Raw genomic sequence first — 12,263 nt, 5'->3', positions numbered from 1 at the left:
TAGCATTTTAAATGCGAGATAAATGAAAATAAAGTGGGACTTCAAAGCAAGAAATAGAAACTTGCAAAGAATATCGTGAAGCTTTGTTATTTCATGAATGATTATTGCTAGGAATTGGATTTTTTTTTATTTTTAAATTTTATTCAGGAAGCTTTGAATTGCCATAATAGATTAGAGCAAGCAACTGGGACTACCTAATGTTCTTTCTTAAATTACGACAAAAGAACTAAAACAATACTGCTATCCCTAGGGGATTTCTTCTTCCTTTCTATTTAAAGTTCAGATCTGATCATTTGTCATTTACCTGACTGGAGACCCATCCAGAGTAACACTAAAAGGATGAAGAGAGATTTGAATTTTGCCAAGAACTTTGAACAACTGAGTAAATGGTAACAGATTGGAACATAAACATCTCGTTGCTCATCTCAAAATTTCTAATTAGCAATGATGGTTTATATAAATATGTACTATATATTCCCTAATTTTTAAAATATCTTTGTATAAACAACGCTGGGTGGAAATTGAGAGGAACTTGAAAACCAGTAACTTATTTTAATTGGATTAATTTATTTTCCTTTTATACTTTCAAAGTTGAGAATGCTAAATATATAGAAAGGTAAACTTGTTAATTCCTACTTCATGGTCCATATGTCACAACATCTTACCAGTCACTAGGTAAACTGTAAAATAATTTAGGGGGGCAGTTTCTAAATCTACGTCTGTATTTTAATACTCCTTAAACACTCTTCTTTGAGATGCAGTATATCATTAAGAAAAAGTGTTCCCCATTCAAATAGGTTTAGGAAATGCTGAAGTAAATGACGTGACATAGGCATATTTGTTGTATAATTTATTAGAGCCTTTAAGAAGCTAATTTTCATAATAAACGTCCAATAAAAGAGTACAGGTTACATAATTGTCTTTCTGTCATTTCAAATCAAATTCTTAGTTATCATAAAAGCTTTCTAATGTCTTTGTTGTTTTTAATTTGTGTAGGCCAGTTTACGTAAAATCAATAAACATTTTATAAGTCTTTTATTCAAAGTGTATTAAGACTATCAGAGCACTATATGATCACATATAGATATTTGAATAAATGTATACGTATCACCTCTTCTTAAGTATGTCTTATGGAGGGCTTAGTTAACTTTAACTCAGCTTCTTTGTAAAGAAAATAGAGACATAAAAATATCTGTCTCTCTGGATTTTAGTGACAGTTCAATTACATAATCTATGTAATAAAAGTAGAACAAAACTTGGCTCATATTAAATTACTATTAACATAGAATCTTGAATTTTTATTACGTTGATGATGTCTCTGTCACATTAACTCATTGCTATATGTTTTTAGATGGTCAAACTTGGATTTCTATTCAACCCCTTCTCTTGGAATATCTGCATTTTCCAGAGGACTTCTTGATTCCTACTAATTCATGTTGCCAGCCTTCATTTGTAAAATAGCTTCTTCTCCTACCTGATCCATTTCTTACTGCTTTTCTCCAAATCTGCCCTACGACTGGCTCTATCCTGATTCCAGCTTCCACTACAGCTTGTTATGCAGGGGTTATTTTGAATAATTGCATTCTCCATACTTGAATAGGATCTGTCCACACAGTGTGTGTGTGTGTGTATGTGTGTCTGTGTGTTTGTATGTGTACATGGGTATCATGAGTATATTTTAAAACAAGTAATTTTCCACATACAAAATCAGCAACCTCTTAAACCTGTTTTTGAATTGAAAAAAAATTAAAAATGAAATCTCTGAAACTAATCCATTTTCAAAAATGGAAGGTAGGGTAGTCATAAATGATTTAGTAGGGTGGAGGCAGTCACAACCTAAAGTACAACAGGATAAGTGAGCTGACTTAACCTATAGAAACTAAGAGACAGAATTTGGAGTCACCATGCACTGCAAAATGGAAAGACAAGGTAAAGGAGAGAAAATAAGAAACTGATTTAAAAATCTGTGTTTGGAACAGTCCATTTGAACTCTGCTCCTCCCACCCCTCAACACATACAAATCGCAAGAAAAAAACAAACATCTTGATGGTTAAGAATTAACCCAAGTGACAGATTTCCTTCTAAAGTCATCAAAACTAATCTCCTAGTGAGAACTGTTGTCACATGGTTTGAAGTTTCGAATTATATGATCTGCCTAATTCTGGAGTCTCAAAGACTAGAAAATGGATTCAATGTGGTTCCAGTGTTTAACCAGGGTTCTAGAAATAGAGAACAGATAGAATTGGGGAGGGAAAAAACGTGAAGAAAAAACGGATGAGGATTTCTAAATCTGGTGAGAGAAATATTCAGATTCAAGAGGCACAAAAAATCCCACATAGAATAAATATAAATACTTCCCAATTTAGACATATCATAGTGAACTAGAAAAACAAATAAATCTCAAAAGAAAGAGAACAGTTATTTTTTTCTGCTATTGGATGATAGACTAACAGCAGATATCTCAGTAGTTTAAGTAAAAGTCAAAAAACGGACAGTGGTTAAAAAATTCAAAACATCAATTAAAAAGACTATTAACTTAGAAATGTATACACAAATAATCAAGTAATGAGGAGGCAAACAAAGCTATTTCAGATAAAAGAAAACATTCAAAAGAAGGACGAAGAAAGAAAGAAACTTGAACATCAGGCTAGATGGAAAAATCACAAAAGGAGCTAATGAACTAAATTCATAAGATTATGACTAATCATAACAAATGTCAACTTTACGGTGTTTTCAGAAGCCTTCCATAAACCTGAGGGCACAACTTGTAGACAACAAAATGGGCAATGATATTTATTAATGATATTTTATGCAAATATTAAAAGCAATCTGCTTTGGCCATATAATATCAGAAAACATACTTTTAAGACAAATGTATTACACATATTATCTTCTTTAAACATTGTGCTTAGGTCCTTGCTGTCATAATGTGAAAATAAACAAATGAGAGGGAAATGAAAAAAAAAAAAAGGTGTGATATGTTATATAGTACAGTAGTTAAGAGCTTGGGAACTTGAGTTAGAAAATTTAATCCTTACCTTTGTCATTTATTAGCTATGTGACACCGAGCAAATCACTTGATCTCCCTGAATTTCCCCAATCTAATTATTAAATGACAGCCATAACAGTAACTACTTGATAGGGTGACCAGCTGTCCCATTATCCTACTGAGAAGTTTCCTGGAATGAGGGACATTCAGGGCTAACACCAGGACAGTCCTGGGAAAGTTAGTTGCTCTAACTGAAGAATAAATAATTTGAAGCACCTTAAGATACTTAACATATTTTTTGGAAGAGTAGCTATTACTGCTACAATCAACAATGAAAACATGTGAGTTCTTATATTTTCATTCATTCATTAATCTATCTAATCATTGAACATTTATTAAAAACATATGATATCCTATATCCAAATGTAATAAATTGAGTCAGAAAGATAAATAATATAGGATTCTAAGTAGAAGAAAACAGGCATCTTAACAAATACACATGGTGACTTTTTTCTGCTGCAATGCATGTTACAAAGCAATGAGCTACATAGGGGAAGGGAGTTGCCAATTACATCCATGAGTATTAGCGTGGGAGTAAGGAAGTATTCATGGAGGAAAGAAAATCTTGATATGGAAAATAATACTTTAAACACTTGAATGATATGTAGGCTTCAGCCAGTTGAATTGGATGGGGAAGTCTTGAGGAAGAAGAAAGAGCTTGAACAAGTCATGATTTTCCACAAGTTTCCAGCTTCTTAGCTATCTCCATACCAAATCTCTTGAACAAAGAAACAAAAAATCCTATTTTAGAAACTTAGCTTTCATTTATACTGTCATGGCATAGCCCTGACCTACGTATTTATTTATCAGGTGGGTTTTGATGTCCAGATAGTTAAACTGAGTTTCCTAGTTACCCAGAATTCATAAAATCAGAGAAGTACATTTGATTCCTATTCTCCAACAACAGCTTTGGTCATTCAAGAGATGAGAGTAAAGAAAACTTTAGCAGATACAAGCACAAAATTGCCAAAGGAATACAGAATGAAATTAATATCACTAAAATTTATGTGCCAATTCCAAGATTGTTGAGTAATTGGGTACTAAAATTTGAGGAATATTTTTTACCTGAAAACAGTAATAAAGCACCAAAGAGTATTAAGACTATGCCAAAATACAGTCCAAAAAACATTTAAATTACATGAGTTTAGAAGTAAGAACATACTATTTTCTCTATGTTCTTTTCAAAATTGTGTAACCAGATAACTCCATGTCTTTCTTACTTGTTGCATGCATATGCAAGTTGTTTAACCTCTCATATCCTTCATTTCTGATCTAAATTGGGAATACCAAATATACCCCATCTGTTTTTGTGAGGATCAAAATAATAACATGTGTGAAACGTATCAGTCGTTTTCTTGGACTTGATCAACAGTTTTCCATTGCTCATAATTTTAAGATTTACTAGACATGCCTAAAAGGAGTGGAGGAGATAGAATTCAGATTTCTTCCTTCACTCACTCCCTGTCACTTTTCCACCAGGACAGTTGATTCTTACTTTATTTTTTATTTTTATGTGTTTTAGCAAGTATTAATTTTAAAAAAGAATATTTCTAAATCTCTGCTCTATATCTCTATATTAAATGTTAAGAAAATATTTCATAACATATTTCATTTATATATATGTATATATAAATTTATTGACTGTTCGATTTGCATGGATATAACTTCTCTTCTCCAAAGAAACATAATAAATCTAAAATAAATGCAAATGACTGCTAGACAAATTTACTAAGAAGCACCATATGCTTTGAAACATATATCTAGTTGTGCACTGCTGGAAATCATTTAGAATTGCATTTCAGGGGAGTTGTACCATATTGTATGGAACCCTTTTCCCAGTTCAGAAAATAATAAAAACAAATGGGAACCATACCATGGATTTTTCTTTTAAAAAAAACCCCACACACACCTTTTAAAGAAATATAGATGTAGGGGCCGGCCGGGTGGTGCAGCGGTTAAGTTCACACGTTCCGCTTCTCGGCGGCCCGGGGTTCGCTGGTTCGGATCCCGGATGCGGACATGGCACCGCTTGGCAGCCATGCTGTGGTAAGCGGCCCACGTATAAAGTAGAGGAAGATGGGCACGGATGTTAGCTCAGAGCCAGGCTTCCTCAGCAAAAAGAGGAGGACTGGCAGTAGTTAGCTGAGGGCTAATCTTCCTCAAAAAAAAAAAAACCCAAAAAAAACAAAACAAACAAACAAACAAAATATAGCTGTAAACCAAAATGTTTTGATGTTCTTTCTGGCCAATCTTATAAACATAAAGGCCTTGTAAACAGTAGATTTACATTATCAATCATTGAGTACCTCATTATCGAATATCTATGACGTGCTTTTCACAATATTTATTTAGTGCTTAGACTACTTACAAAACATTGCAAGTGCTTATCCAGTCTTTGCCAAGCTCCCATGCTTGGTCCACTGTAAGTCCAATGGGTCAATGTGATGCTCTGATTAAGTCTGCCTTGCTGTCATATAGGCTATTGCATATCAGTAGATGGTTGCTTGATGTCCGTTATCTTAACAAGGTAGGCATATGTCCTAGTGTGTATGAGTTTTATTCTAATCATGAATGGGTTATCTCCTCATCGCAGTAGAGGAGAAGTTAAAATGTGAACAGAAGTTTTATTCTCAGAACAAGTTAAATTGCACCATAAAAAAATTACTATGCAAATTTGAAACCTTGTGACCATATCATTCAAATTGAATTTCATAGCTTAACTGTATTGACACACATTTTGCTTGAATCTATTTATATTTTCCACCTGCAATAAATTCTAGCTTACTTATAATTTTTGGAGAATTTACCTTTTAAATATTTTGGGTGTTTTGTTTAATCTTTCTATCAACTGTATTAGTCATAGCACTTTTCTCACATGATTGTTGTGAAGATCAATTAAAATAACTCATATGTGCACTTAAAACTTATCTAGTGTGAATTAATTGCTCAATAAACTTAGCCAATTCTATATCTATTAATATGGTTTTACCTTATCACCCTAACAATGATATTGAAATACTGTCACACCTACTAAACAATTCAAATCCAGATATATTTTGAATTTTCAGAATTTTATCTAGTAAGAAAATTCAATGTAGAAAGAGAAGTACAAAACTAGGTATAAATAATATATTAACATTTTCCTTCTAAAATTTCAAAACACATTTCATATTTCCTTTCTCAATAATAGGTGCTGATGAATTTTTGGCTGTATTTTGCACTTGTGCTGTACCTGTGTATTTTAGGTTTTGCCTGTTTACTTCTCTGGCTTGACAGAAAGCAGCAGTGCAGTCCCTTAGCATCCTGGGGACCAAAGCGTCTCCCCCCACACTTCCCCTTGCCGCCTTCCTTCAGCTGGGGTTAGATGAAAGCATTTTTCCAAGATTGCGCTCTTTTAAAAAGAACATATAGCACATTGTGTGTGAGCATAAGACAAAAAGATATCTTCCAAATCTCTTCTTCCCATCTGTCAAACTGCCAAGGAAGGAAATTCCATGGAGGATTTTAAAAATAGGCCTCTCCTGCAAAGCACAGATTTTGCCTTATGTTATTTCAAATCAGATGCTCCTAAGGCCTAACACTATCGAGAGTCAAACTTTAATATTTAAATAAAGCATTTGCTTGTTTTTAAGCTGTGATTTGATAAATGTTTCCACTTCATTATTTTTAAAATGTAAATATACTATTTGCGTGTGTGAGATCTACTACACATTAAATATATACATACACGTGTGTATACATGCATATATATATATATATATATGAATATATCAAGCTTCTATTCCCACTTATCAGAAGCCCCTATCCCCTTTCAGTTTCTTGAAAGTTCATTGAGCTTCACAAATTCTGTATAGATCCCATAATTTAGTAAAGGCATGGGATTAATTACAGCAAATCTAATATTGAACATCAATTTATTAGGTTAAGTCATATAAAATTGCTGGTTTTGTCAGTCAAAATATAATCTAATATCTGTAACTTGATGTGGTTCCACCTAATATCTAGGTACCATATTGTTGGTGAAAGCCCGCTTATAGCAACCGATGCTAGGCATGTTCCAAGGGCTCCAGGAAGGATGAGGGTATGGCATGACTTGTGCAAGGAATAATAAGTTGTCATTTGCAATATTTTTCAATGACAAGTTTAAGGCTTTATTTTGCTTCCACTGTAAAGGGACTATTTAACGTTAGGTAAGGGTTTATTTAAATCTATCTCAATCTTTATGGTTCAGATACGGGGTTTTTCCAACCCGCTTTAGAAATCCCTTCTTTAGCTCATCCTTCTATAGCAGGGGAACAAGTTGGTATAAATCTAAATAACCAGGTTGATATGTTTCAATAATTAACTCCAATTCTTTGATGAATTTAATGGGATCTTCTTTTGGGTCTGAGAATCCCTTAGCAGGGGCCAATAACTCAGATTTTATCCAGGGGGTAAAAGTGACTACAGAAGAATTACTTTCCCTTGGCTTGACCTTCAAAGGGGCAGTTATGACAGGAGGATAAAGCAAAATTTCAGGATCATCATTATAAAATGGGAGTTCAGCCAAAAAAAGGGTATTGGGCAGGGGGACAAGCGGGTGGAGGAGTGGAGGTAGTGACTATAGCAAGAGAAATGTCAGCTGACGTTTCTAGTTTTGCAAGCGTTTGAGAGAGGTCTGAATTGGCCTCAGTGAGTGTAGGATGAACAGTTTGCAGTGAAGCAACTTTTCAGTTTTGTTTAGAGGCCTCAAGGTACCAACTGAAATAAGCTTCCCATTCAATACTTTTTGCTTCAATAACTTTTCCAGTTGAGCACACAAGTAAACCAATTGAAGAATTTCAAAGGAGCCCCATTTTGGCCAGTGAAGCCTTAAATCATCTCAAGTAATGTGAGTTCAGCAGGACAAAAATCTACATGGAGAAGGACCTCATTCTTTAAACATAAAACCAGAAGGAGTCCCAAAGGGGACCTGCCCTTCAGTAGTCGCCTTAGGAAATCGACTTCCCGTTTGTAAGAACTTACCAGATATAAGAACAAAGGAAGAGAAGTCCATAACAGAAACTAGCAACAGAGGATACCCAGAGAAAGGTCTGAACCTCTACCAAGTGGGAGGTTTGGGCCCAGGAGGACTCACCAGCAGGAGCCAGAGCCTCCAGGGGAGATGACAGACACAAAGTACTCTTTTTTTTTTATTTTTTTTTATTTATTTATTTTTTTTTTATTTATTTTTTTTAATTTTTTTTATTTTTTTTTATTTTTTTTTTTTTATTAATGTTATGATAGATTACAACCTTGTGAGATTTCAGTTGTACATTTTTGTTAGTCATGTTGTGGGTACACCACTTCCCCCTCCGTACCCTCCCCCCACCCCCCCTTTTCCCTGGTAACCACCAATCAGATCTCCTTCTCAATATACTAATTTCCACCTATGAGTGGAGTCATATAGAGTTCGTCTTTCTCTGACTGACTTATTTCGCTTAACATAATACCCTCGAGGTCCATCCACATTGTTGTGAATGGGCCAATTTCGTCTTTTTTTTATGGCTGAGTAGTATTCCATTGTGTATATATACCACATCTTCTTTATCCAATCATTAGTTTCTGGGCATGTAGGCTGGTTCCACGTCTTGGCTATTGTAAATAATGCTGCAATGAACATAGGGGTGCAACGGACTCTTGAGATATCTGATATCAGGTTCTTAGGATAGATACCCAGTAATGGGATGGCTGGGTCATAGGGTATTTCTATTTTTAACTTTTTGAGAAATCTCCATACTGTTTTCCATAGTGGCTGTACCAGTTTGCATTCCCACCAACAGTGTATGAGGGTTCCTCTTTCTCCACAACCTCTCCAACATTTGTCGTTCTTGGTTTTGGATGTTTTTGCCAATCTAACGGGGGTAAGGTGATATCTTAGTGTAGTTTTGATTTGCATTTCCCTGATGATTAGCGATGATGAACATCTTTTCATGAGACACAAAGTACTCTTGCAGACACCTTGCTCGTGTCCACCCAATCGGCTGGAACAGTCTCTCCAGATGCCACGTTTCTGACACCATGTAATGTCAATGAATAAGAGGCATTCATTATAAGAGAATCAAAAATGTTTATTTGGAGTCTTAGGAATTGCAATTCAGGAGACACAGATGCCAGTAGAAACTCATTAACGTGCTCCGAAGAGAACAGAAGTGGCAAGGGTTTATGAAAGTGAAAAGAGATAAATTCTAGTTAGGTAACTTAGGTTGTCATGCAAGATCTTTGATTGGGGCTGGCAAAATCTATTGCTTCTTGGCTATACGTGATTGGTTGCAAAGGCCATCTCCAAGGCAGAAAATTCATATTTATGGAAGGAAGTATGTTTCTTTGAAAGAGGTCAGGATGATAGCAGTGACCTCAGTTCAAAAGTTTATATTCCTCCTGGGGCTGGCCCCGTGGCCGAGTGGTTAAGTTCGTGCGCTCCGCTGCAGGCGGCCCAGTGTTTCGTTAGTTCGAATCCTGGGCGCGGACATGGCACTGCTCATCAGACCACGCTGAGGCAGCGTCCCACATGCCACAACTAGAAGAACCCACAACGAAGAATACACAACTATGTACCAGGGGGCTTTGGGGAGAAAAAGGAAAAAAATAAAATCTTTAAAAACATAAAAATTAAAAAAAATTAAAGTTTATATTGCTCCTGAGGAGAGCCATGCAAAAGCTCCACTTCCCTAATGGCCTCCCTGCTCCATTTTAGGTGCCCTTGATGTGTGTGACTCCATTTTGTAATCACCTTCCACACTCTGCATATCTGTACTGTATGTTTATTTATTTATTTGTTTTGGAACAGCATTAAAGTAAAGAGAAGAGCATCCATGAATCAAAAAGGCTGGGCAAAATGAAGAACTATGTAAACAAACAAATTCCACAACTTGGTGGCTAATCACAATAATATTATTTCTCATGATTCTGTGGGCAGAATGGAGAATTTATTAACACAAGAAATATTTCTTAAAGTTAGACTAGGTTTCCAAAAGTCAGCCTTTTGTTTTCTTTTGTTTTGTATCTCTTGGTTATCAATTCTCTTGGTGTTCTGGCTTGTCATAGACTAAGCCTTACTGCTTAGAAACTTTAGCCAGTATTGGTTTGGCATATACTGAATTGTGTGGCAATAGCTAGTAGTAATATCATAGCTGTTTTCAGGATATAAAAATTGCCTAATTCCTAGTGGTAACTTGCAAGTACCTCTTTATAGAGTTTTATAAGATAAAGAACTTTATCAATCAGAATTTTCCAGGGAGTGGGCAAGGTGAGTGAGGGTAGAGATAGATATTCGTGATAGTGTAGGTGAGTAGTGTGGCAAGAAATAAAGGATTTTAACTGGTGAACAACATGTCCACAAAGGGACTACATTGATGACAGTAAGGAAGGAATTGGAGATTTTTGTACCTGCTAGGAGTGAGAGTTTGGAAAGAGGATATGTATCTAAAGAGGATTTGTTGAAGTTTTTTATTTATTTATTTATTTTTGAGGAAGATTGGCCCTGAGCTAACATCTGCTGCCAATCCTCCTCTTTTTGCTGTGGAAGACTGGCCCTGAGCTAACGTCATGCCTATCTTCCTCTACTTTATATGTGGGATGCCTACCACAGCATGGCTATCCAAGTGGTGCCATGTCTGCACCCAGGATCTGAACCAGAGAACTCTGGGCCACTGAAGGGGACCATGAGAACTTAACTGCTGGTCCACTGGGCTGGCTCCAGATTTGTTGAAGTATTTATTTAATACATTGTATAAATCTCCTTTGTGTTACCAATGAGGAGACCTATAATGTAGATACATTTTTTCTTCAAGGCTTCTGGAATCCAATGTGAATATTAAATATTTTTTATTCATTTATTTTTAGAAAACCTAGATGGACAGAAACGTGTTTCAAGATGCCCAACTGGATTTGGGTTATAATAAGAGATATGTGTTTTATTTCATATTTGAAGAGAGTCTACTTTGTTTCTATGAGCAATCAGGTAGATTTTTACTTATTTGTACATACTATTTCCCTGAAAAAGCAAACTCAAGGCCTTTATGATATGCTATAGTAGAATTTTAATATGTATAAATTATATAAGTTATCTATTAGAATAATGCTGCTAAAATAAAAATCAATCTGGGGTATATTTTAATACCTTCCATAGAAAAGGCTAACAGAATCAAAAAGAGAGAGAATTGCACATAAGAAAGTAATCAGAATCTAAAAGATCTAATGAGACAAACTTGTGAGTTTGTTAATGTCTATATTATATCAAAATCATAGTTCAAAATGGGGGACAGGTAGTTAATTATCCAGACATGTAGAGCCAAATTGGCAGCAAAATGTGTTACTAAACACAGAAGACTGAAGGAGAGAGGAACACACAGAAAATAAATAAGAATTTAGGGGAAATGATTTGGTGCTAACTCAATAGCATGAGCTATGAAGTAAAATAAGGAATATTCTGCCTAGCAATTTCTTTTTTTAAGAAAAAAGAGCATAGACTCTTTATCTTCCTTAGCTGCATTGAAAGTATAGCAAGTAAAATTAGATGTAGAGATATGCAAATATTACACTTAGAGCATGCTAATTGGCTTTTTGAGGACATAAATGTCCCTTCTGAAATGGATTGCCTATTGGTATTAAGGTTTCGGATCCATAATGGATGACCGCATATCATTGCCCATTTAGAGTCTAAGGAGAACAATTGCAGATGTTCGCAAACATTAAGAATAGCATAAAAAATATTGTTGCTATTATTGAGGATGCATTTAGCTACAGTTCATCCTTGAACTCTGTAATTCTGCAATTTTATATATCATTAAGGAAAACCTGTCTTAAGGAAGTATTCCATTATAACGTCTTTTTTTTATTTGTGTTAAAAATATACCTCTTTTTGTGTCCTAGTCTTCCTTTGGAGCCATAGAAACAACTCTGCCTCTTTTCCAAGAACTATTCAGAGTTTGAAATCAGTTATATACTTCAGTAATTTCTTCTACAAGCTTTTGTTTCCATTTCAGGTATCCATTCCTCATGTAATATTGTTATCACCATAACCAGCCATTCCCAAATGCTCCTTTGAAAATGTAGTGTCTTGCTTAAGAGTAGTAATTTTGGAGTGAAATTGCTCTGTTGCTTACTTGCTATATGATTTGGGGCTGTTATTTAATCTCTGTGCCTGTTTTCTCACCTGTAAAATGGAGATAATAATAACACTTAACCTCATAAA

This window comes from Equus przewalskii, chromosome 1 (genome assembly GCF_037783145.1).
Source record: "Equus przewalskii isolate Varuska chromosome 1, EquPr2, whole genome shotgun sequence".
NCBI lineage: Eukaryota > Metazoa > Chordata > Mammalia > Perissodactyla > Equidae > Equus > Equus przewalskii.
The sequence above is the reverse complement of the archived record's forward strand: the minus strand, read 5'-3'. Positions refer to the sequence as shown.